Raw genomic sequence first — 27,030 nt, 5'->3', positions numbered from 1 at the left:
AGTTCTGATCTTCTGATTGGTCCTGATGAGTTGGGCGAGGTCCCCTCCACTGTTGCATTGGCTCTGAGTCGGGTTCTCTGTCTTCAAATGTTCAGCCTAAAGAGAGGGGATTTTTGTGTGTGTGTGTGTGTGTGTGTTTAACAGTGATGATGTGTGTGTGTGTGTTATCAGTGATGATGTGTGTGTGTGTGTGTGTGTGTGTGTGTGTGTGTGTGTGTGTGTGTGTGTGTCCTCAGAGCAAGAACTCGTGAGTTGGAAGAACTGAGAGACCTATGGCGTGGGTGTTGTCCTTGGCCACCTGCTGACAAGGCTGACAAGATAGGACTCTTTTGTCCATTGTTATAGGATAGGAACAGCATTGATTGAAAACAAACGCCCAACACAAAATGGGTCATATACAAGATTTTAGTCAGACCAAGCTATAACATTATATATTTACTACGACAGTACATTCAACCAAAAGCTAATATAACAAAGGCATCAGAGATTATTTATAATCTGTCACAGAAACTGGAATCCATCTCCCCAGATCAGTCAATAAATGCTTCTGGTATTGACTTATATGCTGCCCCTGTCTTCATGTTGTTGCTGGACATATCTTTTTTAAAATGTGTGTAGGTCACCTAAATCATCAGAAAAATTGCCCCTCCTGAGAATTTTTTCAGGAGCCGCCACTGATGTACACCAATGTTGTTTACATGTTGAAATGTCCTTGTGGTCTGTCTTACATAGGGAAAACCCGTAGAAGCCTTAAGAGCCGGATCAGTGAGCACCGCAGCAATATACGAACAGGTGAGATAAAAAACCCGGTTGCTGTTCATTTTGTACAAGCTGGACATCCTATTAGTTCTCCGAGATACATTGGAATAGAAATGGTCAAGATGTCACGCAGGGGAGAAGACATTGAGAGGAAACTTCTTCAAAGGGAATCTTTTTGGATCCACAGGCTCAACACACTGTCTCCTCTTGGCCTTAACGAGGAGTTCAACTTAAAATTGTTTTTATAGTTTCAAAATGTCCAAATTATTGTGTTTTTTATCGTTATTGAATATTGTGTAAAACTGGAAAATAACGGCATTTTTCAAGGACCAGAAACGGAACATGGAACGAAAGTGATCCATGCTGTTCATATCAGTATGTTTCATCATAGAAATAAGATACATTCTATTATAGTTTTCATGGTACGTATTGGAAATGTGTTTATGTTAGGCTGGCATTGCTTAATTAATTACGTGGGTCGAATTTGAAGTGAAGTGTACAGTATTGTGCGATGTCACAATGTGTTGCTTAACTCATGAGTGGGCGTGATTTTCCATGTTTGAAGCGAGCCTGTAGGCCTATTTATTTAGCAAGACAGCTGTGCATGGCTGCATCTCACTGTAGTAGGCTGTAGGCTATGTTTTGATTATTTGGATCTCCATTCACCTTTTGTTTACTGCGTTTGTTTACTGTTAATGTAACTAGCTGAAATATAGATTGTGTCATATCTTTACTAAGCCTACTACTTGGTACCGCTGTTTTGTTCTGTTCGCATTCGTTCACATTCGCAGTTGTCAGTATTATAAACCAAACTGCTATTCAGTATTTCTGTTTGCATGCATGAATAACTAGGCTACTACTTTCAGCATTTATTTTGCAGTATTTTGGTAAGACAGCTGTGTGCACAGCTGCATTCACACAGGGTAATTCACCTATTACAAACAGCCTATCTATCTTGTAGTCTATATTCATTACCCAAACGGCCTTGCTTTAGTGAGTAGTATGCTGTCCATTGCTACAGCGCAGCGGAGATTGGCGCGAAATGTATAGCCTACCTGTCACTTCAAAAGCACTCAATGATGTCAGAGTCTTGGCATTTTAACTGTATGTTTATTGTGGTATAGCGTGATATAAGCAGAATTCAATATAATTCCAAGGCAAGAACCGATTTGAACTGTCCCCTTAGTGACTTTATCCTGGCGCCGAGTCTGATCACTTGTCAGTTCGTTACTTAAAAAAATAGATCATGGCTATAGCCTACCAATTAATGGGTTCTAATTTAGGCTACATAGCCAATAGTCATTAATAAAGTGTTATTCATTTAGACAGATCACCTGAGTGGTGTAGTGACTGTCTTTTCAATAGGCGTGTGAGTGAAGGCATTAACAACACATACCCTTCTTTTTATGTCTTTGATGTGGTGGGGTGTAATAGTCCATTGTTCACCTCATTTCAGTAGCCTAAACAGTTCAATAATCCAGTGCCCCATCTGTCATACATCATCTGTTGAGAGGCTGTCCTGTAATCCATACAGTTAATTCATTGCCATTTCCACCTTTCTCCCTTTCCAGATTATCCAGGAATCGAGTAGCTACTTTTGCTGATTTCAGTGTGATGTCTCTTTTCCTTCCATTTCAACCGTAGTTGTGCGGGATACACCAGTGAGAACGGGACTAGTTTTTCCCATAACCTTTTCTTTATGGGGTCGAATTCTCTGTGTTTCATGTAGAGGTCTCTGCTCATGTCAGCATTGATGTAGATCCGATGGCCCTCATACATCAAAGGTCCGACTCCTGACTTTTTGGCTTGGATGGCCAGTCGTAGAACTTTATCTTTGTCCCTATAGTTAAGGAACTTTGCGATGATGCCCCTTGGTTTGCTGCTCGTGTCCTCTTTCGTGCCGCCTGTTCGATGTGCTCGTTCGATTGTGGGAGCCTGTGTGAATTTCTCCTGACCCCGTAGTTGTGGTATTACCTTTTCCAGGAATTCTTCGATTCCGGTTGTTCCGCAGCTTTCTGGGAAATGTACGAAACTAAGATTTGAACAGTGACTGAAGTCTTCCATCCTGTTTAATCTTTCAGTAAGCCCCGTAATGATGTATTTTTGTTCATTCATGGTTTTCTGAAGCTTTTCTCATGTGATTTTCTCCAGGGTTAACCTGGTTTTGGCCTCCTCCACGCATTTGCCCAGTTCAGTCATATCAGTTTAGATTTTTTTTTACATCATCAGATATTTTCTTCATTTGCTTAGACATTTTCTCATTGCCAATGCAAATTTCTGTTAGTAGTGTCTCTAGACTCACTTTAGTCGAGTCGTCAGCTACTTGGTCCATGGTCGCATTGTTTCTCTGTGTTTGTTTATCTCTATTTCTTGATCCAGTATTTGCCATAACATGCAATTGCCAACATAATGTTTCTGTTATTTCTTGATTCTGGAGTCAAGTTTTTCCCTATTTAAGAGGCATATTTTAGTAAAGAAAGGGAATGCCAAACGGATCACCTTCACCTGACTACCTCATGGTTGCCATACTGGAAGTCTTAGGAGGTTTTCAACTCTGTCAGTATGAGGTAGCAGTGGTTTTAGCTGGTTCATCGTTGTCTTGTGATCGTGGTGTTACAGCAGACTCAGTGACCTCAGCCTTGCCCTGTCATGCGGTAAGGAGATTGCATTTCTTCTTCTGATGTCTCTACTATGCCACTGTCATACACAGGGCACGGGGCTGACAGGGATAAGGCTGACAGCAATTATAAGCCATTCAACAGGCTGGTTATTAAGGAGGACACATGCATTGACGCACGCACGCAAGCACGCATCACGCACACACGCATTGACGAATGCCCGCATGCAAGCATTGACGCATGCACGCACGCACACACGCACACACACACACACACACACACACACACACACACACACACACACACACACACACACACACACATATTGGGGCTGATAAATAGATGCACATCAAACACATGCAAACAGTGCAATGTTTTGCTACCATTGCTGATCATTTGATTGCCAATAGTAATGTTACAGCCTGAAATAAGAAAAATACCAGGTTGTTTGACAGCAGTAAGCACAGATGCCTAAGCTCTTCTCATTAGTATGATCCTGCACTGTTTTCTCTCTCTATTCACTATTTCTCAGGTTAATTGGAGGAAATGTGTTTGTGAGCTCAGGTGCCACTCAGGTGCCAAGACTAATTTGTGTGATTATATAGAGTAGAGAGAGGGAGAGATTCATATGAGAGAGAGGGATAGAGAGATGTTACTGTGGAAATGAAGGATGGAGGTAGAAAACAGTTGCTTTTCTCCTATAATGACTGTTGGCTATATGGGCAATTCCACAATAACAGAATGACACTACTTTTAAAGTGACTTTTCACTTTAAAAGTATGCCAAACAAAAACCATTGATTGCAAAGTTAAACAAACCATACAACTCTATGCACAAGTACTAATTTTAACAATTTCAACAGAAAATTGTATAAAATCACATTTCCTCGAAGAACAGTGCAGATGTAAAGTTTGGTAACCCGTGTTCGGGTATGCATTACAGTAATAATATTCATTTTTGCGGTAACGAGTAATATAACAGAGTTACTGTTCCAATTTGAGTAATAATATTACAGTTACTGATCAAATAAATAGGTTGTTACTTCTATCATTCCCTTCCTATTACAGTTATTAATCCAAATAAATATTTGTGATTATTATTCCCTCTCTATTGGCGCAATATAAAAAAATCCCCCTGCCCCAGACTCTAATTGTTTTCGTCCTCTCACCAAGTTCCTGTTTACACACACACACACAACTACTACCAGCTTTAGTTAGGGAGGTGAAACATGGCAGAAACATTGACTTTCTCAGCGTGGAAGTACTCCCATTACTTTGATTTGGTAGGATAAAACTGTAAAATGTAAACTGTGCCCAAGCGAGAAACATCTCCCCACTGCTATAAACACGACTTCCAATCTCTTTAAGCACCTGCAAAGTCAACACGCCAACACAAAACTCGTAGCGAAAGACCCCCGACACCTGACCACTTCTGCTGAAGATGACTGTAGGCCTACCTCATCCAAACAACAACTGAGGGACAGGCTTGTAGCTGAGTTTATATAGTAGAGGAAATGCTGCCCTCATCCACAGTATAATCTGTCATTATTAGGCTACTTGTGTTGGTGTATAGGCCTAACTAACGTAACGTTGACATTGTTTACATTGAGTGAGGACGCCCAACATTTTGGGTTGTAACGCAAAAGTAATATAACGAGTAGTGTAACTAATTACTTTTCTAATGGAGTAATAAGTAAAGTAATTCGTTACTGTTGAAAGAAGTAACTAGTAATAGGTTATATAACCTTTTCCAAAATATCTACTCCGAATTAAGATTCAAAGATGTCTGCAGAAAGAATGTGGTGTCAGCTATGATATGACACCTTATTGAACTACAGTAAGTGAAGTGGATTAACACCCAGTAGATTGATTGTAACAGAATGACATCATGGGTCCCTGATCTGTACTATACAGAAATGCATAATTATGTAATTATCTTCATGGTGATGTATCCTGAATAGGAAAACAAAGGTAGAATAATGTAATATCCTCCTTTGCATGTTTGGGTATTACTCCACACACTGGCTATTATTCTAATAAGCTCTGCCCCCAAACAAGACCAAAGTTGGTTGGTCCGGCCCGGACAAAATCTGAACCAATCACAGACATCTATGTTTCACAAGTTTGGACATCATAGTACAGCACAGTAAAGCACAGTAGAGTACAGCACAGCACAGTAGAGTAGAGTTCAGTATATAGTGCCTTGCAAAAGTATTCATCCCCCTTGGCGTTTTTCCTATTTTCTTGCATTACAACCTGTAATTTAAATGGATTTTCATTTGGATTTCATGTAATGAAAGTCGCTCTGGATAAGAGCGTCTGCTAAATGACTAAAATGTAAATGTAATGGACATACACAAAATAGTCCAAATTGGTGAAGTGAAATGGAAAAAATAACTTGCTTCAAAAAATTCAAAAAAATAAATAACGGAAAAGTGGTGCGTGCATATGTATTCACCCCCTTTGCTATGAAGTCCCTAAATAAGATCTGGTGCAAGCAATTACCTTCAGAAGTCACATAATTAGTTAAATAAAGTCCACCTGTGTACAATCTAAGTGCCACATGATCTCAGTATATATACACCAGTTCTGAAAGGCCCCAGAGTCTTTAACACCACTAAGCAAGGGACACCACCAAGCAAGCGCCACCATGAAGACCAAGGAGCTCTCCAAATAGGTCAGGGACAAAGTTGTGGAGAAGTACAGATCAGGGTTGGGTTATAAAAAAATATCAGAAACTTTGAACATCCCACGGAGCACCATTAAATCCATTATAAAAAAATTAAAAGAATATGGCTCCACAAAAAAACAGCCAAGAGAGGGCCGCCCACCAAAACTCACGGACCAGGCAAGGAGGGCATTAATCAGAGAGGCAACAAAGAGACCAAAGATAATCCTGAAGGAGCTGCAAACCTCCACAGTGGAGATTGGAGTATCTGTCCATAGGACCACTTTAAGCCATACACTCCACAGAGCTGGGCTTTATGGAAGAGTGGCCAGAAAAAAGCCATTGCTTAAAGAAAAAAATAAGCAAGCAAGTTCGGTGTTCGCCAAAAGCAATGTGGGAGATTCCCCAAACATATGGAAGAAGATGCTCTGGTCAGATGAGACTAAAATTGAGCTTTTTGGCCATCAAGGAAAACGCTATGTCTGGCGCAAACCCAACACCTCTCATCACCCCGAGAACATCATCCCTTGTTTTCAATGGCAGGGACTGGGAAACTGGTCAGAATTGAAGGAATGACGGATGGAGCTAAATACAGGGAAATTCTTGAAGGAAACCTGTTTGTCTTCCAGAGATTTGAGACTGGGACGGTGGTTCACCTTCCAGCAGGACAATGACCCTAAACATACTGTTAAAGTAACACTTGAGTGGTTTAAGGGGAAACATTTAAATGTCTTGAATGGCCTAGTCAAAGCCCAGACCTCGATCCAATTGAGAATCTGTGGTATGACTTAAAGATTGCTGTACACCAGCGGAACCCATCCAACTTGAAGGAGCTGGAGCAGTTTTGCCTTGAAGAATGGGCAAAAATCCCAGTGGCTGGATGTGCCAAGCTTATAGAGACATACCCCAAATATTAGCATAGTTTTCATAGTTCCTTACTGGTTTTGTGATGCGCACCCCTCAAAACAGCCTGAGAGCACTGGAAACAACGATACAGATGTAACCATGTGCCATTTCATGTATTATCTGACTAGCACTAGTGCTCCCAAATCTAAATTCCAGGTGCATTCCACAGGTCACGTTTATAAGTGAGTGTTCCAAAAAATTGTACAGATTAGGAAAAGTTTCGCAGCACACCTGAGAGCTCCTGAAGGCACACCAGTGTGCCGCGGCACACCGGTTTGGGAACCACTGCTGTACTAAACTCTACTCTACTCTACTCTACTGTACAGTACTGTACTGTATGTACTGACCTATACTCTGCTGTACTCTACTCGACTTTTCTGTACTGTACTCTACTGTATTGTGCTGTACTCTACTGTGCTGTCCAAACTATGTTTAGTTCAGATTTGGACTGACCAAATTATAACTACTTTTCAACGTCCATGGACATCCAGTGTCAGTCTGTGCTCAGTGGGTGAGAGGGCTGGCTACAGTAAATGGAAAGAGAGGGGGCTCATGGGTAGGTATCAGTAAGAGCCGGAAGAGGTGACATTAACTGGAGAGAGAGAGAAGAGAGACAGGGAGGGGTTGTCCAGACTGTTTTTACACTCTTGCTTTGACCACCACATGACAGAGAGAGAAAGAAAACAGTTATGAGTTTAACATAACAGTATGCTAGTGGGAGGACAGAAGCAGGTGACCCATATGTGGTTTGTGACTACTATGAATTCCCATTGTAGCCAATTCAGTTGCAGTCGTTCTGTTACAGAATTTGTTTTGTCATTCTGTTACACGTTTTAACCACTTAATAAATCATAAACCAAATTGTTATCAGTTAAAAACACTACAACTAATTGGTAGGTCTACATTTACTTGTCACTTCTGTAGACTTTTATTATCTTCCCTCCCTCCTCATGAAAATATCTTAAAGATGTGTGGGTTTTTGGTAACCGAATGACAATACACCAGACAATATTTCTTGAACTTATAGAAGGCAAATAATATCAGCATAAACTCAATTAAAATGTTGCTATTAGTTGGCAGGGGTCTTTACTTCGACATTATTGGGTTTGTATGATTTCTAATAACTTTTAAGACTTTTTCTGCTAGATGTTTTCTAAGACAAATATTCCATCTGTTTGACCAGAAATCAAAGCCTTTGCTTATTCCTGGTAAAAGGTTGGACATTTTATATATGCCTTCATTTCTAAAAAAGATAGACTCTTAGCGTTCATTTGACACCAAATGTGATGTGCCTCTATTAACTTTACATGTTAGTGCTCATGGCACATGTACTGTATATAGAAACATTGAACACTGGTCAGTTCATATACTGTTTATACACTGTTTTAAATACAGTTTTTTACTCACTGTGTATCAGACAGACTGTAGAAAGTCTACAGCCGCACACAAGCCTAAGATCACCATGCGCAATAGCAAGTGTCGGCTGGAGTGATGTAAAGCTTGATGCCATTGGACTCTGGAGCAGTGGAATCACGTTCTCTGGAGGGATGAATCATGCTTCACCATCTGGCAGTCCAACGGACAAATCTGGGTTTGGCGGATGCCAGGAGAATGCTGCCTGCCCCAGTGCATAGTGCCAACTGTAAAGTTTGGTAGAGGAGGAATAATGGTCTGGGGCTGTTTTTCATGGTTCGGGCTAGGCCCCTTATTTCCAGTGAAGGGAAATCTTAACGCTACAGCATACAATGACATTCTAGACGATTCTGTGCTTCCAACTTTGTGCAACAGTTTGGGGAAGGCCCTTTCCTGTTTCAGCATGACAATGCCCCGTGCACAAAGCGAGGTCCATACAGAAATGGTTTGTCGAGATCAACGTGGGAGAACTTGACTGACCTGCAGAGAGCCCTGAAATCAAACCCATCGAACACCTTTGGGATGAATTGGAACGCCGACTGCCAGGCCAAATCGTCCAACATCAGTGCCCGACCTCACTAATGTTCTTGTGACTGAATGGGAGCAAGTCCCCGCAGCAATGTTCCAACAACTAGTGGAAAACCTTCACAGAAGAGTGGACGCTGTTATAGCAGCAAAGGGGGGACCAACTCCATATTGATGCCCATCATTTTGGAATTAGATGTTCGATGAGCAGGTGTCCACATACCTTTGGTCATGTAGTGTATATGGACTGGGGTATATGGGGTTGACATGATTTTTGACTACCCCTTCCTCTGTCCCCCATACATACAACATCTGTAAGGCCCCTCAGTCAACTATTCAATTTCAAGCACAGATTCAACTACAAAGACCAGGGAGCTTTTCAAAAACCTCATAAAGAAGGGAAGTATTTGGAAGATGGGGAACATAACAAAATGTTGACATTGACTATATGTTTAAGCTTGGTCAAGTTAATAATTATGCTGTACATGATGTATCAAACCACCCAGACACATCAAAGATGCAGTCGTCCTTCTGAACTGAGCTGCAGGACTGGATGGAAACTGCTTAGTGATGTTACCATGAGGCCATTGGTGATTTTAAAACAGTTACAGAGTTCAATGGCTGTGATGGGAGAAAACTTCGGATGGATCAACAACATTGTAGTTACTCCACAATAATGACCTACAGTGAGGGAAAAAAGTATTTGATCCCCTGCTGATTTTGTACGTTTGCCCACTGACAAAGACATGATAAGTCTATAATTTTAATGATAGGTTTTTTTTTTAACAGTGAGAGACAGAATAACAACAAAACAATCCAGAAAAACGCATGTCAAAAATGTTATAAATTGATTTGCATTTTAATGAGGGAAATAAGTATTTGACCCCCTCTCAATCAGAAAGATTTCTGGCTCCCAGGTGTCTTTTATACAGGTAACGAGCTGAGATTAGGAGCACACTCTTAAAGGGAGTGCTCCTAATCTCAGCTTGTTACCTGTATAAAAGACACCTGTCCACAGAAGCAATCAATCAATCAGATTCCAAACTCTGCACCATGGCCAAGACCAAAGAGCTCTCCAAGGATGTCAGGGACAAGATTGTAGACCTACACAAGGCTGGTATGGGCTACAAGACCATCGCCAAGCAGCTTGGTGAGAAGGTGACAACAGTTGGTGCGATTATTCGCAAATGGAAGAAACACAAAATAACTGTCAATCTCCCTCGGCCTGGGGCTCCATGCAAGATCTCACCTCGTGGAGTTGCAATGGTCATGAGAATGGTGAGGAATCAGCCCAGAACTACACAGGAGGATCTTGTCAATGATCTCAAGGCAGCTGGGAGCATAGTCACCAAGAAAACAATTGGTAACACACTACGCCGTGAAGGACTGAAATCCTGCAGCGCCCGCAAGGTCCCCCTGCTCAAGAAAGCACATATACATGCCCGTCTGAAGTTTGCCAATGAACATCTGAATGATTCAGAGGAGAACTGGGTGAAAGTGTTGTGGTCAGACGAGACCAAAATCGAGCTCTTTGGCATCAACTCAACTCGCCGTGTTTGGAGGAGGAGGAATGCTGCCTATGACCCCAAGAACACCATCCCCACCGTCAAACATGGAGGTGGAAACATTATGCTTTGAGGGTGTTTTTCTGCTAAGGGGACAGGACATCTTCACCGCATCAAAGGGACGATGGACGTGGTCATGTACTGTCAAATCTTGGGTGAGAACCTCCTTCCCTCAGCCAGGGCATTGAAAATGGGTCGTGGATGGGTATTCCAGCATGACAATGACCCAAAACACACGGCCAAGGCAACAAAGGAGTGGCTCAAAAAGAAGCACATTAAGGTATTGGAGTGGCCTAGAGAGTCTCTAGACCTTAATCCCATAGGAAATCTGTGGAAGGAGCAGAAGGTTCGAGTTGCCAAACGTCAGCCTCGAAACCTTAATGACTTGGACAAGATCTGCAAAGAGGAGTGGGACAAAATCCCTCCTGAGATGTGGGCTAACCTGGTGGCCAACTACAAGAAACGTCTGACCTCTGTGATTGCCAACAAGGGTTTTCCACCAAGTACTAGGTCATGTTTTGCAGAGGGGTCAAATAATTATTTCCCTCATTAAAATGCTAATCAATTTATAAAATTTTTGACATGCGTTTTTCTGGATTTCTTTGTTGTTATTCTGTCTCTCACTGTTCAAATAAACCTACCATTAAAATTATAGACTGATAATTTCTTTGTCAGTGGGCAAACGTACAAAATCAGCAGGGGATCAAATACTTTTTTCCCTCACTGTAAATGACATAATGAAAAGAAGAACAATATACAGAATATTCCAAAACATCAAGGCACTAAAGTAATACTGCAAAAAAGCATGGCAAGATTTTCAAGCATGGTGGTACCTGCATCATGGTATGGGTATGCTTGACATTGGCAAAGACTGGGGAGTTTTTCAGGATGAAAAGGAACGGGATAGAGCTAAGCACAGACAAAATCCTAGAGGAAAACCTGCTTCAGTCTGCTTTACACCAGACACTGGTAGAGGAATTAACCTTTCAGCAGGACAAGTTGCTTACCAAGAAGACAGTGAATGTTCCTGAGTGGCCAAGTTACAGTTTTGACTTAAATCTGCTTGAACATCTATGGCAAAACTTAAATTGCTGTCTAGCCACGATCCCCAACACCTTAACAGAGCTTGAAGAATTTTGAAAAGAATAATGGGCAAATATTGCACAATACAGGTGTGCAAAGCACTTATGAGACTTACCCAAGAAGACAGTTGTAATCGCTGCCAAAGGTGTTTCTAACATGTATTGATTCAGGGGGGTGAATACTTATCTGATCAAGGTATATTTGTGTTTTATTATTCATTAGTCTTTAAAAAAATAAATAAAGATCTTCCACTTGTGACACTCTGGCTCCATGGACTTTGATTATTGAGCCAGGGTTGTTCATTTTCATTGTTTGGGTGTATTTCTATGTTGGGTATTCTAGTTGTTCATTTCTATGTTTGGTGATTGTTCTTGATTAGTCATATGACTCCCAATCGGAGGTAACGAGTGTCAGCTGTCGGCTCGTTATCTCTGATTGGGAGCCATATTTAAACTGTGTGGTTTCTCCTTGGTTTGTGGGTTTTTGTTCCTTTTCAGTCAGTGTTACTGTTGGACTTCATTGAGTCGTCTTTTGTTTTGGTTCCGTTATTTAAATAAAGTCATGTTTCTTGGACACGCTGCGCTTTGGTCCGCTTCCTCTATTAACGACGACCGTGACAGAAAAACCCACCACAAAAAGACCAAGCAGCGTGTCAAGCGGCAACAGGACCTACCTACACAGGATTTATGGACTCCCATAAAGGATTCATGGACATGGGAGGAGATTCTGGATGGTGAGGGGCCTTGGGATCAACCGGGAGAATATCGCCGTCCTCGTGAAGAGCGGGAGGCAGCTAAAGCCGAGAGGCGGCGATATGAGGAGGCAGCACGGAGGCAAGGCTGGAAGCCCGAGAGTACTACCCAAAAATTTATTGGGGGGGGGCTAGAAGGGAGTGTGGCGAAGTCAGGTAGGAGACCTGCGCCTACTCCCTGGACTGACCGTGGAGAGCGAGAGTACGGGCAGACACCGTGTTACGCAGTAGAGCGCATGGTGTCTCCTGTACGCAGGCATAGCCCGGTTCGGTACATTCCGGCTCCACGTATCGGCCGGGCTAGACTGAGCATTGAGCCAGATGTCATGAGGCCGGCCCCACGCATCCGGTCACCAGTGCGTCTCCTCGGACCGGCTTACATGGCACCAGCCTTACGCATGGTGTCCCCGGTTCGCCTACATAGCCCGGTGCGGGTTATTCCACCTCCCTGTACTGGTCAGGCGACGGGGAGCATACAACCAGGTAAGGTTGGTCAGGCTCAGTGCTCAAGGGAGCCAGTACGCCTGCACGGTCCGGTATTTCCGGCACCACCTCCTGTCTCCAGTCCAGTACCACCAGTGCCTACACCACGCACTAAGCCTCCTGTGTGTTCCCCGAGTCCTGTGCGTCCTGTTCCTGCTTCCCGCACTAGCCCTGAGATGCGTGTCCTCAGCCCGGTACCTCCAGTTCCGGCACCATGCATCAGGCCTACGGTGCGTCCCCAGGGTCCAGCATGCCCTGTTGCTTCTCTCCGCACTAGCCCTGAGATGCGTGTCCTCAGCCCGGTACCTCCAGTTCCGGCACCACGCATCAGGCCTACGGTGCGTCCCCAGGGTCCAGCATGCCCTGTTGCTTCTCCCCGCACTAGCCCTGAGATGCGTGTCCTCAGCCCGGTACCTCCAGTTCCGGCACCACGCATCAGGCCTACGGTGCGTCCCCAGGGTCCAGCATGCCCTGTTGCTTCTCCCCGCACTAGCCCTGAGATGCGTGTCCTCAGCCCGGTACCTCCTGTTCCGGCACCACGCACCAGGCCTACGATGCGCCTCAGACAGCCAGAGTCTGCCGTCTGCCCAACGGGGCCTGAACTGTCCGTCTGCCCAACGCCGTCTGAACTGCCCGTCTGCCCAACGGGGCCTGAACTGTCCGTCTGCCCAACGCCGTCTGAACTGCCCGTCTGCCCAACGCCGTCTGAACTGTCCGTCTGCCAAGCGCCGCAGGAACTGCCCGTCTGTACTGAGCCTGCAAAGCCGCCCGTCTGCCATGAGCCTTCAGAGCCGTCCGCCAGACCGGAGCCGCTAGAGCTCTCCGCCAGACAGGAGCAGCCAGAGCCTTCCGCCAGACAGGATCAGCCAGAGCCTTCCGCCAGACAGGATCAGCCAGAGCCTTCCGCCAGACAGGATCAGCCAGAGCCTTCCGCCAGACAGGATCAGCCAGAGCCTTCCGCCAGACAGGATCAGCCAGAGCCGTCCGCCAGACGGGTTCAGCCAGAGCCTTCCGCCAGACAGGATCAGCCAGAGCCTTCCGCCAGCCAGGATCAGCCAGAGCCGTCCAGCCAGGATCCGCCAGAGCCGTCCAGCCAGGATCCGCCAAAGCCAGCCAGCCAGGATCCGCCATTCAGTCCGGTGCTGCCCCTTAGTCAGGTACTGTCCCTTAGTCCGGTGCTGCCCCTTAGTCCGGTGCTGCCCCTTAGTCCGGTGCCGCCCCTTAATCCAGTGGGGTTTAATTGGGGGGTGGTCAGGTGGAGGGGGCTACGGAAGCGGATAGTGACTAAGGTGGGGTGGGGACCACGACCTGGGCCAGAGCCGCCACCATGGACAGACGCCCACCCAGACCCTCCCCTAGACTGTATGCTGGTGCGCCCGGAGTTCGCACCTTTAGGGGGGGCTACTGTGACACTCTGGCTCCATGGACTTTGATTATTGAGCCAGGGTTGTTCATTTTCATTGTTTGGGTGTATTTCTATGTTGGGTATTCTAGTTGTTCATTTCTATGTTTGGTGATTGTTCTTGATTAGTCATATGACTCCCAATCGGAGGTAACGAGTGTCAGCTGTCGGCTCGTTATCTCTGATTGGGAGCCATATTTAAACTGTGTGGTTTCTCCTTGGTTTGTGGGTTTTTGTTCCTTTTCAGTCAGTGTTACTGTTGGACTTCATTGAGTCGTCTTTTGTTTTGGTTCCGTTATTTAAATAAAGTCATGTTTCTTGGACACGCTGCGCTTTGGTCCGCTTCCTCTATTAACGACGACCGTGACACCACTTTGACATTACAGAGTATTTTGTGTAGATTGTTGAGAAACTCCATTTCAATCCCACTTTGTAACACAATAAAATGTGAAGAAGTGGGGTGTAGACATTCTATAGGTTTTATACTGTATTCTTGACATAGCTCATCCTAATACAAATACTACTGTACATATCATTTTCTTTTCCAAATTATACACTGTCTATACACCCCACATATTTATAATTTATATTTCTGACATTTCTTGATGAATTTTTTTGTTGTTGATTTTTATTTTATTTGTGTTTGTATTGTATTTGCTAGACATTCTACTACACTGTTGGTGCTAGTAACATAAGCATTTCGCTGCACCTGCTATAACACCTGCAAATACTGCATGTGTACCTGACCAATAAACTTTGATTTGATTTGGGGCTTTTTACATGGAAATGCCCATATCTCTTTATAGTTTTGTGGATTGTTTACCATAAAGAGAGTAAGTGAGTCTCAAGTCTCTCCATCTGTCTCTGGTTGCAGCGTTGCTCATCCCCTGCAGGTTTGGAGTGGAACCCCCGTGGAACTTTTAACATAATGCATGTCATGTTATGTTACCCTATACAATTTTAGTACACCCTGTGGTGTATGAAATGCTCACACCTCAATTTTTGAAGAGGCTTCCCTGAATACAATCCTCCAAGCCTCCCACCCTTACACTGTAAAACCATGAAACGTGACACGTTTATAACCTAAACCTCAGTGTTTAAAACGTAAACACAGGCATTTAGAATGCAAGATTAAACATGATAATCAGCTTTTTCCAGTCAGTTTCCAACCTACACTGAGTATACAAAACATTAACAACACCTGCTCTTTCCATGAAATAGACTGACCAGGTGAATCCAGGTGAAAGCTGTGATCCCTTATTGATGTCACTTGTTAAATCCACTTCAATCAGTGTAAATGAAGGGGAGGAGACAAGTAAAAAAAAGTATTTTTAAGCCTTGAGACAATTGAGACATGGATTGTGTATATGTGCCATTCAGAGGTTGAATGGGCAAGACAAAAAATGTAAGTGCCTTTGAACGGGTATGGTAGTAGGTGCAAGGCGCAACGGTTTGTGTGAAGAACTGCAACGCTCAATATTAGGAAGGTGTTCTTAACTTTTGTATACTAATTGTACATCTCATAACGGTTCAGATTTGAAACACTGATGTTGACTTTCCCATCATCCTGTTTAGAGTGCATTTAGTCATTTGAAATTGATGTGACTTTCCATGCCTTTTATTCAGATCAGTGTTAGGAATGCCTGTCACATTACCTACATTTCAGCACAACTGAACAGGACGTTCAAGAAATCTTTTCAATCGCATGGTGTTGTTCTTACTCAACTGTGTTGAGTTCATTTACATTAAGTCTCTCAATGTGAAAAATATGTGGGAGGGGCTTCATTATCATATTTCCCAGCATGCTTTGTTGCAGGTTGATTTTTAGAATAGTTTGTTTCAATATCTATGTTTCCTCATGCACATTGATTGATTATTTGAACTTATACTTGAACTTTCCCCAAGCTGATCGTAGTGTAGGCCTAATGAAACAGGGAGGGAGAGTGAGTGCGTCCGTGGAGGTCGGCGAACCTTTAACCTTCTGGCCCGTAGCCCAGCGTGACATTGCCTGTGCCACAAAAGCATGCTGAAGAGGCAAAGTCGATACCCACGTTTATAAAAACAGTTATTGTTATTTGTGGTCATCACATTATTTAGAGTTAAATCTATGAGGGGAAAGGGTGTGCAATTTTGTTATACAGTACAAGGGTAGGGTCATGTGAAAATATTTTTTAAATGGGGGAGGGTGCATTTTTCTTAATGACACTTTGCATTTCTCTCTCTCTCTCTGCACCTCTTTCTTTCTCTGTCTCTGTCTCTGTCTCTCTCTCTCTCTCTCTCTCTCTCTCTCTCTCTCTCTCTCTCAGGGTCGTGACAAGAGTATGAGTGGTGTGTGTGTGTGTGTGTGTGTGTGTGTGTGTGTGTGAGTGGTGTGTGTGAGAGAGATAGATTGACTGTGTCTGTGAGTGATGTATGCTGTTGCCCATGTAGCCACTCAGGCCGGCCCTGACAGATTGAATCCGCCTGTGAGTGGACTCACCTCCACCGCATATCCACCCCATCAACAGGCCTATTAAGATTCAGCCTGGCTGCTTACAGCTCCACACCTCTGACACAACTTCTGTTACTCCAATTACTGACAGGAAGACATAGTAATGCATGCACAAACACATGCATGACATATACACAGAGACACACACATACACACAGATGCACACACACACAGGGGCATAAGTATTATTTACTTGTAGATATTTTCCCTGTGATAATCTCATGAAAGTCCCACTGTTCCGCATGGTGCTGTCTAAAGATGGCGCCCAGCTTCAACTTCCCTATCAGACCATATCACATCACTGTATGATGCTGTAATGACCATGAGATAATTATACCCCCTCCCTCCCTCCCTCCCTCTCTTCCTCCCTACCTCCTTCCCTTCCTATCATCTCTCCCTAGCATGCTCAATGTGAGTGTAGTAGATTATTACAGACGAAGCATGAACGTTTATCATTAGTAAGTGGATTCATCAGGATGGAAGTCCATCCTAAACACTGCCATTAGTTATTTCTTTCACTCTCTCTTTTTCTCTTTCTCCACCCTCATATATATTCCACAGGAGGCTGCGGAGGGGAGGACGGCTCATAATAATGGCCAGAACGGAACAAATGGAATGTCATCAAACACCTAAAAGACATGTGCCTAATGTATTTGGTACCATTCCACTAACTCCGCTCCAGTCATTAACAAGAGCCCGTTCTCCCCAATTAAAGTGCCACCAACCTCCTGTGATATATTCCATTCACCGTACAGTAGCACTGCCGTTCCTCAGACATGTTAACAAGACTAGCGCTCAACATAATTAATGTAGTTTTTAAGGCGGCGCTGGGAGAATTCCAAGATGGATGGACCATGGCGTGCTCAATTTATTCTCCATGACAGGGTAGGTCTATAAGCATGGTGTGTGTGGTGTGCGTCTGTGTACTGTATTCTTTCTCCGTGCCAGTGTGGGTCTTAAAGCGTGGGGAGATTTATACGAGAACAAAGGCTACTAGTCTGCCTCTTCACCCCGGCATTTGTGATTAATTTAATTCTGCCGGTTCACACCCCTCCCTCCCTCGGACAAACATAATCTCGTATTATACCAACTGTCTGTCATTCTTTTCATTAGGCCTCGACTGCCTCGAAAATTGTGAAAAGAAAGGGAAAGTCATTCTGGCTGGTTGTGCCATTTCTACACCGGCTATTGTGACAATGTCAGGGGAGGAGGGTTGAGGTAGCTTTGGGTAATGTATCCTCTTCCATTTTGTGACCATCACTTCTGTTAGCAATCAAAAATACTTTTGACCTTTCTCACCAACCCAAACTATCCAGTGTGAATGGATGCGTCCTAAAGGGCACCCTGTTCCCTATATACAGTGGATTGCGAAAGTATTCACCCCCCTTGACATTTTTCCTATTTTGTTGCTGTGACGAGTACTGAGTATACGAAGAGGCAGGATGCAGACGCAGGAATTAACAAGGTCAAGGTTTACTTAAACAATGACAAAGAGAAATAACAAAGACAGAGTACACGACACGAAGCTAAACAATCACACACAACATCATAAGGAACAGTCCAGGGCTAAATAGCGGTGGTGATGAGATGATGAGGTGCAGGTGCGCGGAAGGTGATTAGTGTGCATTGAGTTTCCACTTCGGTGTTGCCGAGGCGGTGCGCTCAGAACGGTGGCTCAGTAGACCGGCAAATCAGAGGGCCGGAGGGGAGCAACGGGAGGAGAAGTGACAGTACCCCCCCCCCCCCCCCGGACGCGCGGCACCAGCCGCTGGATGTCGCCGGCCAGGAGGACGACCCCGAGGACGAGGAGCGGGCCGGTCAGGGCGGCGACGGTGGAAGTCCCGAATTAGGTTGGGGTCCAGAACGTCCCCAGCCATCCTCTCCTCGGGACCATACCCCTCCTAGTCCACCAGGTAATGGAGCCGTCCCCCACGGAACCTGGAGCCAGCAGGTCCCTCACCGCATATGCCGGACTCCCTTTAATGTCCAGGGGCGGAGGAGGCGTACCCCGGTGGACAACATCCGCCAGAGGACCAGGAACCACCGGCCTGAGGAGAGACACATGAAAAGTGGGTGAGACACGGTAGTGAGGGGGAAGGAGCAGCCAGTATGATACCTTATTTATCCGCCGGAGGACCTTAAACGGCCCCACAAACCGGGGGCTCAGTTTCTTGCAGGACAGGTGGAGAGGGAGGTTTTTTGTGGACAGCCAGACACGATCCCCAGGCTGGAATACAGGGGCCTCACTGCGGTGGCGGTCGGCAAGGTCCTTCTGCCAACGAATGGCCCTCTGGAGATGGACATGGGCGGCGTCCCAGACCAATCCAGCCCTGTGGAACCACTCGTTGACAGTGGGCGCATCGGTCTGGCTGGATGTCCAAGGGGCAAGGGCCGGCTGGTACCCCAGGACGCACTGGAAGGGAGTGAGCCCCATGGAGGAGTGAACGAGGGAGTTCTGGGCATATTCTGCCCAGGGAAGAAACCTTGTCCACTCACCCTGCCGGTCCTGACAGTGGCAACAAAGAAACCTCCCCAGCTCCTGGTTCATGCGCTCCACCTACCCATTCGACTGAGGCCTATACCCGGAAGTGAGGCTGGCCGTGGCCCTGATCTTCTCCAGGAAAGCCTTCCACACTGGGGAGGTGAATTGGGGGCCACGGTCCGAGATGATGTCCTCCGGAAGTCTATAATGCCGGATGACCTGTTGGAACAGGACCTCAGCGACCTGGAGAGCAGAAAGAAGACCAGTTAGTGGCAAAAAATGACATGATTTGGAGAACCGATCTACAACCACCATGACTGTGGTGAAGCCGTCAGAACGTGGAAGGTCGGTGACAAAGTCTATGGACAGGTGTGACCAAGATCGCTGAGGCACTGGGAGAGAAACTAGTTTGCCTGCCGGGGCATTCCGAGGTGTCTTCGTTTTTGCACATACGGAACAGGAGTTGACATAGTGGGAGACATCAGAAGCCAAGGTGGGCCACCAGTATTTTTGGGCTAGAGATTGCAAGGTGCGCGTAATACCAGAGTGCCCTGCCGTAAGGGTAGTGTGCGCCCAGATCAGCAGGCGGTCACAGACACTGGTGGGTACATACACGCACCCCGTAGGGGTGTTGGCAGGTGCTGGGTCCTCCTGAGCCGCCAGGTGGATGTCTTCGTCCACATCCAAAATGACAGGTGCAACGATGAGAGACGAGGGCAGGATTGGACCCCCCAGATCCTTCCTTTTCCGGTATGGTGCATCCAGGAGAGTGTGTCGGCCTTCACATTCTGGGATCCTGGTCGGTAGGACAGAATTAATTGGAAGCATGTGAGAAATTGGGCCCACCTGGCTTGACGAAAGTTCATCCAGTGGTCAGTAAGAATCCGGAATGGATGGACTGCGCCCTCCAGCCAGTGTCTCCATTCCTCCATTGTGATGACCACCGCCAACAGCTCCCTGTCTCCAACTCCATAGTTCCTCTCTGCAGGGGTAAGCTTTTTAGAGAAAAAGGCACAGGGATACATTTTCTCTGGCTTACCGTGCCGCTGGGAGAGGACTGCACCCACGCCCTCCTCCGATGCGTCCACCTCCAGGATGAAAGGACGAGATGGATCTGGGTGTATTAGGATGGGCGCTGTGGTGAACATCTCCTTCAGCCTCTTGAAGGCAGTGTCAGCCTCAGGGTTCCAGGCCAGCTTCTGAGCCCCACCCTTAAGGAGATAGGTGAGCGGGGCGGCAATGGAGCTGAAGGACCTGATGAATCGCCAGTAGAAATTAGCGAAGCCCAGGAAGCTCTGTAGGCCCTTGATGGTGGTGGGAATTGGCCATGACCTGACGGCGTCCGACTTCACTCCTTCCATGAACACCCCCTGAGGACTGATCCGGTATCCCATGAAGGAGAAGGCCTGTTGGTGGAATTCACATTTCTCACTCTTCACTAACAGGCTGTGTTCATGGAGGCGGAGTAGGACAGCTCGGACGTCCCTGACCTGCTCCTCGAACGTAGCCGAGTGGATCAGGATATCAACGATGTACACCACCACCTGTCTACTCAGCATGTCTCGGAACACGTCATTGACGAAGGACTGGAACACAGAAGGTGCATTGGCGAGGCCGTAGGGCATGACGCAGTTTTCATAGTGGTCTGAGGTAGTGCTGAATGCCGTCTTCCACTCACCTCCTTCCCGGATTCGGAACAGGTTGTAGGCACTCCTCAGGTCCAACTTGGTAAAGTACCAGGCCCCTCGTAGCTGCTCGATGGCCGACGGAACCAGAGGGATGGGGTACCGGTACTTGGTGGTTACTGCGTTCAGCCCCCTGTAGTCAATGCATGGTCTCAGTCCTTTTTGGCCACGAAGAAGAAGCTGGCGGAGGTAGGAGAGGTAGAGCATCTGCTGAACCCCTGTTTCAGGGTCTCCTTCACATACTTCTCCATGGCCTCAGTCTCCGCCATGGAAAGGAGGTAAATGCGACTCTTCGGGGGGTGTTGTCCCTCCAGCAGGTCAATGGCGCAGTCCCAGGGCATGTGAGGAGGGAGACACGTAGCCTTTACTGAAGAGAAGACATCGGAGAGATCTGCATACTCACGTGGAATGTTGGGCTGGAGGGTGGACTCCGGACTCTCACCGTCTTCCGGCATGAGGTGGACCAGGCTGTGATCCTCTTGGTGCTCCAATTGATGGTGGGGTTGTGTAGTCTGAGCCAGGGCAATCCCAAGACGTTCCGGTGAAAGGGTGACGTGACGATGTGGAATGACTAGTGGCTCCTCGTGGCATGGAATGACTCCTCGTGGCACTCTGGTGGTGTGGGAATAGTGATGGTGATGGGGAGAGTGATGTAAGTAATGGTGCCTGATCCAAGGGGTTTATTGTCCAGTGAGGTGAATTGTAGCGGAGATGGCAGTGGCACGGTGGGCAACCCCCATTCAGAGACCAGCTCCCTATCTATAAGGTTCCCCGCTGATCCGGAATCTATCATAGCAGTAGAAATGGAAGAGAAGGAATAACCAGACACCATTATGGGAACTAAAAACAATGGTTTTGTGATAGGAGCTGACATAACACTCAAGGAGTGGCGACGGGAGTCATACCGCCTAGATAGGGAGCCGGCAGGAGATCTGTGGTCCGTGGTGGTGTAGGAGGTGCTGCCCACCTCCATGGGTGAGGACTCGGAAGCAGGGCAGCTTCCATAGCTCAGATGGGGTGAGCGTCGAGACTCCGGGAGATGTTGGGAACGCCGTCTCTCTCTCACCATGTCGTCAAGACGGATGGACGTGGTGATGAGGGTATCAAGGTGATGTCCTCCCGTAAGCCTCTCCTGAAGGCTGTGCGCAGAGCACGCTCACTCCATCCGAAAGACGCCGCCACTGTGCGAAAGCTCAGAGCGTACTCGGACCGGGCCCCTTTCTCTGTTGTAGATGGAGGAGATGCTCACTCCCGTCCTTTCCCTCCGTGGGATGTTCAAACACTGCCCTGAACCGAGCGAGGAAGGTGGGGTAGGGTAGTGCCACTGCCTCCTCTCCTTCCCAGACTGCCTTGGCCCAATCCAATGCCTTCCCTTTAAGTAGCAAAATCACCAGCGCTATCCTGGCTTGGTCAGATGGATATGCCCCAGGCTGACACGCCAGATAAAGTGAAACCTGTAGCAGGAAGCCGCTACAATTAGTAGTTTTACCGTCATTGCGCTCCGGTAGGGCGAGGGTTCCTGCAGAAGTGGGTGACAGCACAGGAACAGGTGGATTGGGGGCACTTGCCGCTCCCTGAGGTGGAACCGGAGCGCTGGGCAGATTATGCAGAGTTTGGAGCACTTCCTGCATGGCTGCGTTCAACTGAGCAAGCTGCTGGTCAACTCCTTCTGGATCCATTTTTATTTGGTATGTGATTCTGTGACGAGTACAAGAAGAGGCAGGACGCAGACGCAGGAATTAACATTTACATTTTAGTCATTTAGCAGATGCTCTTATCCAGAGCGACTTACAGTTAGTGAATACATATTTTTATTGTTTTTTTATACTGGCCCCCCGTGGGAATCAAACCCACAACCCTGGCGTTGCAAACACCATGCTCTATCAACTGAGCTACATCCCTGCCGGCCATTCCCTCCCCTACCCTGGACCAATTGTGCGCCGCCCATGAGTCTCCCGGTCGCGGCCGGCTGCGACAGAGCCTGGATTCGAACCAGGATCTCTAGTGTCACAGTTAGCACTGTGATGCAGTGCCTTAGACCACTGCGCCACTCAGGAGCTCAGGTTTACTTAAACAATGACAAAGAGAAATAACAAAGATAGTGTACACGACACAAAGCTAAACAATCACACACAACATCATAAGGAACAGTCCAGGGCTAAATAGGGGTGGTGATGAGATGATGAGGTGCAGGTGTGCGGGAGGTGATTAGGGTGCATTGGGTTTCCATTCCAGTTGCCAAGGTGGTGAGCTCAGACTGGTGGCTCAGTAGACTGGTGAATCAGAGGGTCGGAGGGGAGCAACGGGAGGAAACGTGACAGTTGCCTTACAACCTGTAATTAAAATGAATTTTTGGGGGATTGTATCATTTGATTTACACAACATGCCTACCACTTTGAAGATGCAAAATATTTGTTATTTGAAACAAACAAGAAATAAGACAAAAAACTGAAAACTTGAGCGTGCATAACTATTCACCCCCCCAAAGTCAATACTTTATAGAGCCACCTTTTGCAGCAATTACAGCTGCAAGTCTCTTCGGGTATGTCTCTATAAGCTTGGCACATCTAGCCCCTGGGATTTTTGCCCATTCTTCAAGGCAAAACTGCTCCAGCTCCTTCAAGTTGGATGTGTTCCGCTGGTGTACAGCATTGTTTAAGTCATACCACAGATTCTCAATTGGATGGAGGTCTGGGCTTTGACAAGGCCATTCCAAGACATTTGCTTTAGCAGTATGCTTAGGGTCATTGTCCTGCTGGAAGGTGAACCTCCGTCCCAGTCTCAAATCTCTGGAAGACTGAAACAGGTTTCCCTCAAGAATTTCCCTCTATTTAGCACCATCCATCATTTCTTCAATTCTGACCAGTTTCCCAGTCCCTGCCGATGAAAGACATCCCCACAGCATGATGCTGCCACCACCATGCTTCACTGTGGGGGTGGTGTTCTCGGGGTGATGAGAGGTGTTGGGTTTGCGCCAGACATAGCATTTTCCTTGATGGCCAAAAAGCTCAATTTTAGTCTAATCTGACCAGAGTACCTTCTTCCATATGTTTGGGAAGTCTCCCACATGCGTTTTGGCGAACACCAAACGTGTTTGCTTATTTTTTTCTTTAAGCAATAGCTTTTTTTCTGGCCACTCTTCAGTAAAGCCCAGCTCTGTGGAGTGTACGGCTTAAAGTGGTCCTATGGACAGATTCTCAAATTTCAGCTGTGGAGCTTTGCAGCTCCTTCAGGGTTATCTTTGGTCTCTTTGTTGCCTCTCTGATGAATGCCCTCCTTGCCTGGTCCGTGAGTTTTGGTATGTGGCCCTCTCATGGCAGGATTGTTGTGGTGCCATATTCTTTCCATTTTTTAATAATGGATATAATGGTGCTCTGTGGGATGTTCAAGGTTTCTGATATTTTTTTGTAACCCAACCCTTATCTGTACTTCTCCACAACTTTGTCCCTAACCTGTTTGGTGAGCTCCTTGGTTTTCATGGTGCCGCTTGCTTGGTGGTGTCCCTTGCTTAGTGGTGTTGTAGACTCTGGGGCCTTTCAGAACAGGTGTATATATACTGAGATCATGTGACAGATCATGTGACACTTAGATTGCACACAGGTGGACTTTATTTAACTAATTATGTGGCTTCTGAAGGTAATTGGTTGCACCAGATCTTATTTAGGGGCTTCATAGCAAAGGGGGTGAATACATATGCATGCACCACTTTCTGTTATTGATTTTTTTGAATTTTTTGAAACAAGTTATTTTTTTCATTTCACTTTAACAATTTGGACTATTTTGTGTATGTCCATAACATGAAATCCAAATAAAAATCCATTTAAATTACAGGTTGTAATGGAACATAATATAAAATGTAAATGTAAATGTAATAATAGGAAAAATGCCAAGGGGGATGAATACTTTTGCAAGCCACTATAGTGCACTGGTCAAAAGTAGTGCACTATAAAGGGAGTAGGGTGCCATTAAGGTCAAAGTAGTGCAAAACTGACACATCCAAGGCTAGGTGATTTTTAGACGGACTATTGAACAGGGAAATATACCAATAGACCAAACGATGAGGTCAAACTCAACACACCGGTTTTCATCTCTAAGCTGTCTAGTTCTTATACATTTTATTTTGAAGGTCGTTGCTCCACTTTACATTCAAGGCACCACCTTTGAGAGTAGGCTATACACTTTCTAGCCAATTTATATGTTACTGTTAGTACTGTTGATGAATTTACATTTTGTGAGTCAAATGGAACTCATTCATTACACCAAATCATGCCATGTCATAACAGCCCACAACAAACCAAAACCTTGGCTTTGGTAGCATCTTATCAACTGAGCCACACAAATGTACAGATCTTTTATCCCTCCTTCCTACCTCCACCTCTCCCCCCTCTCTGCCCTAACCTCTTCCCCTCTCTTTCTCCACCCCTCCCTCTTTCCTTCTCTCCCCCTCTTCTCATTTTCTTCTCTCCTCACCTCCTCCTCTCCCACATCCCCTCTCTACCATCTCTCTCCCCATCTCCCTCTCTCGTCCCCCTCCCCCCTCCCCCTTCTCCCTCTCTCCCACCTCTCCCCTGGTCAGAATGCAGGCCCACGTCCTACGGTGCTTTAAATTCACGTCAATTTGTCAGACCTAATCCCAAATATCAGAAAACTGTACCGCACACTCCCTAATCCTCGTAGAGAGAAATAGAAATGCATGGAGGTGAATTTAATTAGTTTGTTGTTATAGGAATAGGAGCCATTCTCACACAATGGGGTTCCAATATACACAGCATTGGATATTCCCATTTCATGTTTCATTTTAGGGTCATTTTAACTAAAACCCATATTAGATGTGCCACCTTTCTTTCTCTAGATATCACATTTAACTAAAAAAGATATTGAAAAAATATATATAGGGTTTAAAATAATTGAGATCAACTCATGCAAAACCAATGACAGTGTGGACACAGAGCAGGGTGAGTTTTAAATTGCATTTTGGAGTTTAGGGATGAGAGAGAGAGAGAGAGAGAGAGAGAGAGAGAGAGAGAGAGAGAGAGAGAGAGAGAGAGAGAGAGAGAGAGAGAGAGAGAGAGAGAGAGAGAGAGAGAGAGAGAGAGAGAGAGAGAGAGAGAGAGAGAGAGAGAGAGAGAGAGAGAGAGAGAGAGAGAGAGAGAGAGAGAGAGAGAGAGAGAGAGAGAGAGAGAGAGAGAGAGAGAGAGAGAGTCTATGTGTGTGAATATGTTTGTCTGTGAAACCGAAATAGGTGTGTATGTGTGAGAGCGAGCGTATGAGAGTGTGCATGCTCAAATGACGCCCTATTCCTTATTCAGTGCACTACTTTTACCAGAGCCCTACAGGTGCCATTTGGGACACATCCTGAGTGAGAGAGAAGGCAGGCCAGCCGTGGTAGAGAAGCCCAATATTTGCAGGTGCAGGGAAATGCTTGTGTTTCTAGCTCCAACAGTGCAGTAATACCTAACAATACAAACAATACACACAAAGAAAAAAAATATACAAAGAAAGGAATTAAGAAATATCAGCACGAGCAATTTCAGAGCCCGGAATATAAATATATATGTATATGATTGTGTTTATAGACATTATGGACAGTATATGAATAGAAAAGGTGTGAATAGCACTAGTTATATACAGTAGGATGAGTCTTGACTAGAATAAAGTGCAGGGTAGAGTACCGGGTGGTAGCCAGCTAGTAACAGTGACTAAAGTTCAGGGCAGGGTACTGGGCGTTGGCCAGCTAGTGGTGACTATTTAACAGTCTGATGGCCAGGAGATAGAAGCTGTTTTTCAGTCTCTCGTTCCAGCTTTGATGCACCTGTAATGTCTCCGCCTTCTAGATGGTAGCGAGGTGAACAGGCCGTGACTCAGGTGGCCTTCATGTGACTCCTGGGGCTGTAGATGTTCTGGAGGGCAGGCAGTGTGCCCAGCCCAGCCATGCTACAGCTCAGGGAAGGCAGCCATGGTATTGTAGAGTAGCAGCAGCTTGACGGATGGAGCTTTTAATTGACTCTATCAGCATGAGGGCGACTAACAGCAACTTTCAGCCCCTACAGCGGAGGGAGGGCATGATGGAAGCGAATGGAATTATGCTTTTGTTGCTAACAGAAGGGGTTCCATTAAGAGACACAATAAACCAAGCTGTTGCCTTCCTCCTCTCCTTCCTCTCCTCTCCTCTCCTCTCCTCTCCTCTCCTCTCCTCTCCT

Source organism: Coregonus lavaretus (assembly GCF_964263955.1).
Source record: "Coregonus lavaretus genome assembly, chromosome: 33".
Classification (NCBI taxonomy): domain Eukaryota; kingdom Metazoa; phylum Chordata; class Actinopteri; order Salmoniformes; family Salmonidae; genus Coregonus; species Coregonus lavaretus.
Note: the sequence above shows the minus strand (reverse complement) of the source record.